The sequence below is a fragment of the Panthera pardus genome, unplaced genomic scaffold, assembly GCF_024362965.1.
Source record: "Panthera pardus isolate Hobbes unplaced genomic scaffold, ASM2436296v1 HiC_scaffold_21, whole genome shotgun sequence".
Taxonomy (NCBI): Eukaryota; Metazoa; Chordata; class Mammalia; order Carnivora; family Felidae; genus Panthera; species Panthera pardus.
Window position 1 is genome coordinate 60,707,348 of NW_026526777.1, and position 7,263 is coordinate 60,714,610.

Below are 7,263 nucleotides of genomic sequence, written 5' to 3' on the forward strand. Positions count from 1 at the left end.
TGGGGGGGGAGGTGACAATTTTTCTTGTAACCTCAATTCCTTGATTGAGGGACTTGTTGATTTTTCAGTTTGTTTGGCTTTTTATTTTCTTTTTGTGAGGATAGGAGTGGTTACTTCCAAGCTCTTTGCATGTCAGACCAGACAGAGAGACTTTAAACAGAGTTGGGGATAAGGATCCAGCAACTCTCTCTTACTTTACCTTCCTCCTCAGGGCTGGCCCAGGTCAAGAGCTCATTTTCATTTACACTGGGTGGGAGTTGAGAGGATAGCTCAATAGAGCCCATTCATAGTGGTTCTTCCTAATCTCTCAGTTTATTGTCATGCCTACAACCCACTCTCTTCTATAATAGTCATTGATTGCTCCTAGTCTCAGCCTGAGATGACTCAAAACCAAATCTAACATAACAATCTTGTCAATATTTTAAAACTTCTGTCTTATTTTTTTTTTCAAAACATTTCAGTGTTTATTTATTTTTTGAGAGAGATTGACAGAGTGCGAGCAGGGGAGGGGCAGAGATGGAGGGAGACACAGAATCCAAAGCAGGCTCCAGGCTCTGAGCTGTCAGTACAGAGCTCGACTCAGGGCTTGAACTCACAGACCACAAGATCATGACCTGAGCCGAAGTGGGAAACTTAACTGACTGAGCCATCTGGGTGCCCCTGTTCTGTCTCTTTAAGTCTTCTCTAAACATTCCTGTTTTCTTCAAGACTTCCTTATAGGGCATGGTTTCAGGTTTCTTGTCCATTGAGGTTACTTATGATATATTTTAGTTCAGAGTTTTTCTCAGATCTTTGTAATACCATATTTCTTTTTTTAAATGTTTATTTAGTTATTGAGAGAAATAGTGAGAGAGAGAGAGAGAGTGGGAGAGGGGCAGAGAGAGACAGAGAGAGAATCTCAAGCAGGTTCTCCACTGTCAACACAGAGCCCAATGTGGGGCTCAAACCCACAAACCAGGGGATCATGACCTGAGCTGAAATCAAGAGTCAGACTCTTAACCAAATGAGCCACCCAGGAGCACCCCCCTTTAAGTTTATTTATTTATTTTGAAAGAGAGAGAGAGAGTGGGCGAGGGGTAAAGAGAGAGAGAGAGAGAATCTGAAGGAGGCTCACCACATGGTCAGCACAGACCCCAACGCAGGGCTCGAACCCACAAACTATTGGATCAATAACATCATAATTCTTTTTTTAATTTAAAAAAAAATTTGTAATGTTTTTATTTTTGAGAGAGAGAGAGGGAGAGAGAGAGAGAATGCCAGCAGGGGAGGGGCAGAGAGAGGGAGACACAGAATCTGAAGCAGGCTCCAGACTCCGAGCTGTCGGCACAGAGCCCAATGCAGGGCTTGAACCCACAGATGGCGAGATCATGACCTGAACTGAAGTCAGATGCTCAACAGACTAAGCCACCCAGGCACCCCAATAATACCATAGTTCTTAAAGTAATTTTCCCACATCTATTTTTGGATGTATTTTTCCTGTCTTCTTTTTACAGAGAAACCTCTTTATTGGAAAGGCAAAAACAAACTAGTTCTTCAACAGAAAAAAAGTTTTCTCTTAGCAGAGAAGAGTACATCAAATTTCTCATGTGTCTTACAAGGAACACTGAATAATAGATAGAGAACATCATTCTTTGAGAAAATGTAGTCTCAAAATTCAAAAGCTGTCGTAGTCAGCTTTCGCTGCACAACGACAGGATGTGAGCAGAGAATTGACCTGTGCTTGCACAGTGGGACTTGCCTTGGATGCTCTGGTGAATGGAAATGAAGGGTTTCCCTTGGGGAGCTGCCTCTTGAGCCTGGTCTCCAGACGACAGCATGCGCAGCAGACCTTAGCCCAACCTGTAGCTTGGAACTAAGCCCAACATACCTGCTGCCTGAAACAGAGTTGCCACTGTAGCCTAGGCTACATCATCTGATCCATAGTTGACCCAAAGACAAATGAACACAAAAACAAATACTTGTATTATAAACCACCGGATTTTTAGGGATGGGATGAAGCTGAAGAATCAGTTACCCAGAGGAAGCGCTTCATGACAGATCCCTGGAGCATAAGTGGTAAGCCCCACCCTGCAAGCACATGTCAATCCTCTGCTCATACTACGTTCATTAACATCCTGTTAGTCAAGATAAGTCCAATGGCCATGCCCAACATCTACAGCTGAAGAAATACCCTCTGTCCACCATGGCATCATGGTAAAAGTGTTGTCTCAGTCTGCTCAGGCTGCCTTAACAAAATACCATAGTTTGGGTGGCTTAAACAGCAGACATTTACTGCTCACATCTCATTTTTCTGGGAGCTGGGAAATCCAAGATAAAGGTGCTGGAAAAAGAAATTTCATTTTGAGGCCTTTTCTCTTGGCTTGCAGGTGACTGCATCTCGCCACGTGCTCACGTGGACTTTCGTTAGTGCTGCACGTGGAAAGAGAGAGCTCTCTCTCATCCTCTTATTATCAGGCCACTACTCCTATTGGATTAGGGACCCACCTTTATGACTTCGTTTAACTTTACCTCCCAAAGAACCTGTTCCAAATACAGTCATATTGCTGGTTAGAACTTCAACATATGAATTTTGAAGGGCCACAATTCAGCCCATAGTAAATGTCAACATATACTGCTATGACAAGGGAGCAAATAATTAGAACCAATAATTCAGCCTACACAATCATTCACAACCCTCCTTCTTGCAGAATACACTCACGCCCATTCCAAATGCCCCACCCCCACCCCCGCTGAAGTTTTATGTGATTACAACATCATGTCTGCTTGGTCAGGAGGCCTCTGAACTAAGAAGGCAAGTTCTCTCCTCTCCACCCCAGCATCCTTTAAATAGAGTTATGGCACAGGGATGGGATGACCAAAGTCAACATTTAGATTTGAAAAGGGAGAAGAATGGGAGACTGAGCAGCCATATTCATAGCAATTCTGAAAGACAACTGGGCAAGTGTCAGGTTCTCCTGCCCTAGGGGGCCCTGAGCCTCTTCCTAGGAGTGGCTCCAAAGTTCATTGTTCTTCACCACTGTGGCTGTACACTCTAGGAAGTCTTTCATTTTCCATTATTTTCCTTAGCCTCTTCTGAAGAGGCCATACGGGAATAATATGCCTTTCTTGGGGGGCAGAGCAGCTTTCTCAGTCAGCTCCTTGCCTTTAAAAGACAGAAGCCCAGAAGATCCTTTTTTTATCTCGAACAGAGTCAGATTGTTTGTTTTGTTTTGTTTTGTTTTTTTAATCGTCCAGGTTTGATATGTGTGGGACACTTTTTGTCAATACAGCTCTCTTAATAACATTGTGAGTTTTACAAGCATTTCATTACAATTTACATCATGTTTCCAGAAAGCCATGTTTACTAGTCTTTATGGTAAGACAAGGTCACAAGGTTGCTTGCCTTGTGACCTAAATTTTCTGATGGATCTAAGAATTGCTATTGTCAGTTTATCCAGTTTTTTTTCTTGGGAAAATGGGAACGACCCTTTCTAAGCTCTTTACATGTCAGGACAGAAACTACTTTTTTTATTTGAAAAAAAAAACAACTCCACTTTGCTGATGGAAAAGAATAAAAATCACTTGAAATCCTCCTCACACACATGTAACTAGTGAATGTGGTTGTTTCTTATGAAAGGTTGTGGGAATCACATCAAAATGTAACTCAGTGTGAAGATGATTCAGTAAGGTGATAAATGAATCATGTTCACTATTTATCCATTAAGTGTCCAAATCTTTTTTCCAAGATTTTATTTTTAAGCAATCTGTACACCCAACACGGGGCTTGAACTTACAACCGTGAGATCAACAGTCGCATGGTCCACTATCTGAGCCAGCCAGGCACCCTTAGGTGTCCAAATCTTGTTCTAAGGAGTGAATTCAGAGATTTTGGAGGAGTATATGGAAGCTTATTTGTTGGTCTTTTCTCTGAATATCATTTTCCCCAGCCTAGCTTTTGCTAGGAACTAGAAAAGACACAATTTTCTAATGAGAGATGGAAATGCTAGTGTCTTATATTGACGACTGGAAGATTCCATATGCTTTGGAATTCACATCAGCAGGAGGAGAGTTGATATCCAATTATAAAATTACAAAAAAACCCCAAACACCACCCTGAATAGAAGAACACCTGTACACAAAGCCAGACTTTTCCGGATCAGTTTTAGATCAGTTTCAGCACATGCTTGGTGGAACCCTTAAAGTTCTAAACCTCAAGCATGGTGGAATAATTTTGGGCCATGAAAAACTTTAAAGCAGATGTTAACAGTTGCCTTACAAAGATTATAGAAAAATGATGGTCCCATGAATCATCTAAAAATGATAATCATTTTTATCAGAATAAAAGCATGTCTCAAGATTTCTCTTAAAAAAACCTCTATGTCATGTCTCCCTCCATGTACCTTTTCTTTGCTCTCTTCCCACAAAACTCTTTGAGTTGTTGATTCCCATTATCTCCTATGTCTCTTTCCATCGTCCTCTTGAACACTTTCCAATCATGTTTTCTCCCCACAACAGAACTTGTCAAGGACATCAATAATGTCTATGTCGCTAAATTAAATGACCAATTCTCAAACTGAATCTTATATAACTATGGTTATATAAGCATGTTACATTACTGCCACCACTCCCCACCCCCACCTCCCAACAAATCATGGCTCTCAGGATTCACCCATGTGGTCCTTTCCATATCAACTCTGGATTTGGACATGGGGTTTATTTTGACCAACGGAACGTCAGTAAATCTGAAGCAGGCAGAGGCTTGATAAGCACTTGTACATTGGTACTTGCTCTCTCAAGTCCTGTTGCCAAGGAAACAATTATGTGCTATCCTGCTGGTGGGATGACGTGAAGGAGGATCAAAGTGCACAACCCAAACTGACCACCAGATCTGTGGATGAGGCCCTTAGAAACTAAGTGCCAGCTCCCAGCCAAACTGTTGCCTAACTGCTCATGTGACCCCAAGCAAGGCCATCAGATGTGCTGCCTAGGAGTGGTGTCAGCATCATGGTGGCGTAGACATTTCTTCTTTTGACTCTCCCTTTTAAACACCGAAACAGACAACTATCCATGAGCAAAAGTACTTGTGTAGGTGTTGTGGGATTTGGCACCTTATGCCAAGGGATCTGGGAAGAATTATGTACACCTGTGTAGCCAGTAATAGTTGAATAGACCTTGGTATGGGCCATAAAACCAGGGAGGCCAGCCAGCCTGCTCAGATCCCTCAAAGCGTGGTTGGGAAGAAACCCGGAGAGTATTGACTTGAGTAGATACCCATGCATGGGAAAGAATTTGCAGAAGTCCAGCCCTCCCAAGGGAAGATTCCAACACACCATTCTAGAGAAAAAATAAGAGTTTGGTCACAGTGGAGGTGGTAGTAAGAAAAACTTTCCCAGTGTGTCCCCTTGCCCCACTTCCCCAGAAAACGCTGCACCCAGGCTGATGTATCCAGCAGCAGCTAAATCTCTCTTAGGGGAAAAAGATAGCACTGAGTGAGGGCCCACTACCCTAGCTGCGCAAGAAGTGATTGGAGAAACCTGTTGTTTTTCCCAACAGCACCCAGTGTATCTGATGTGAGACATCCATGATTGGGGGAAGAGAGACGATTGGGGCAAGAGGCAGGTAAGAGACTGCATTCCTGCTTGACTGCTGTCTTCAGGAAATCCATTCACAAACCTCTGGGAATACCATATCCAGGAATCTCTCTATCAGATGCACAGGCACCCACAATGCCCCAAGTGCTAACCCACACTCTTTCCATTGTGTGGCCAGCTCCTTGTACTCATTTCCACATGTGGCATCAAGGGAGAGCTCCCTGTAGGCAGTGAGCAATCAGAAAACCAGCCACTGTCTGTGAGCAAAGAAACCTCAAGCTTGAGCTGTAGTGCCATCTTCTGGAAAATGAAGAGGTTTCTAGTAGTCAGCCTGGTGACTTGTAAGAACCAGAGAAGACGTAAAATGTTAAGAATCCTGCCACAAGAGGGAGCAAGAAGAGTTGAGCAGATGTACCAATACAAAGAGATTAAACCCCAGATAGTAACAACAGCATACTCCACCTGAAAGCAGCTGGCAGAGATTTAAGGAAGCATTTGCTACTTTAATGCAAAAAGAGTAATGCAGAACTACAAGAAACATGAAAAATCAGAGAAACATATGACCACAAAAAGAAAATAATAATTCTCTAATAACTGAGCTCAAAGGCACAGAATTTTGTGACCTAGCTGATAAAAAATTCAAAATAGCTTTTTTGAACAAACTCAACAGGCCATCAGAAAATGCAGACAATCTAACACATTCTCAAAAAGTGATCAAAATTAAATTTATTCCAAAGAGAAAAAAATAATAATAATAAAGAGCCAAACAGAGATTCTGGAGCTGAAGAACTCAATGATTGAGATGAAAAATGCAATAGAGATCGTCTGCAGTGAGTAGAACAGGTGGAAGGCAGCATAAATGAGTTAGAAGGTAGGAATTTTGAAATAACCCAGTTAGAAGTGAACTACAACAAAAAAGAATGAGAAAGAGTGAGAAAAGCCTAGTGTGATCTACGAGATCCATAAAAAAAAAAAAAAAGAAGAAAATTGGGATTTCAGGAGAAGAAGAAATCAGAAAATGATTTAAAGAAATAATAACTGGGGGCGCCTGGGTGGCTGGGTCGGTTAAGCGTCCGACTTCGGCTCAGGTCATGATCTCACGGTCCGTGGGTTCGAGCCCCGCGTCGGGCTCTGTGCTGACAGCTCAGAGCCTGGAGCCTGCTTCAGATCCTGTGTCTCCCTCTCTCTGTGACCCTCCCCCGTTCATGCTCTGTCTCTCTCTGTCTCAAAAATAAATAAACGTTAAAAAAATTAAAAAAAAAAAAAGAAATAATAACTGAGAACTTCTCAAACCTGGAGAGAACTGAACATCTAAATATGTGAAGCTAATAGATCACTTTATTATCTTAATGCAAAACACTCTTCTCCAAGACATATTACAATAAAACTGTCAAAAATCAAGGATAAAGAAAGAATTCTAAAGGCAGCTAGAGAAAAAAAAGATTGTAACCTACAAAGGAACTCTCATTAGGCTATCAGCAGATTCTCAGCAGAAATCCTACAGGCCAGGAGAGAGTAGAATGACATGATCAAAATGTTGAAAGAAAAACGTTGCTAGCCAAGAATTCTCTATCTGGCAGTTATCCTTCAGGAGATATAAGGAGAAATAAAGAATATCTTAGACAAACAAAAGCTGAGTGAGTTCACCACACTAGACTTGCCTTGCAAGAAATGCCAAAAGGAGTTCTTCAAG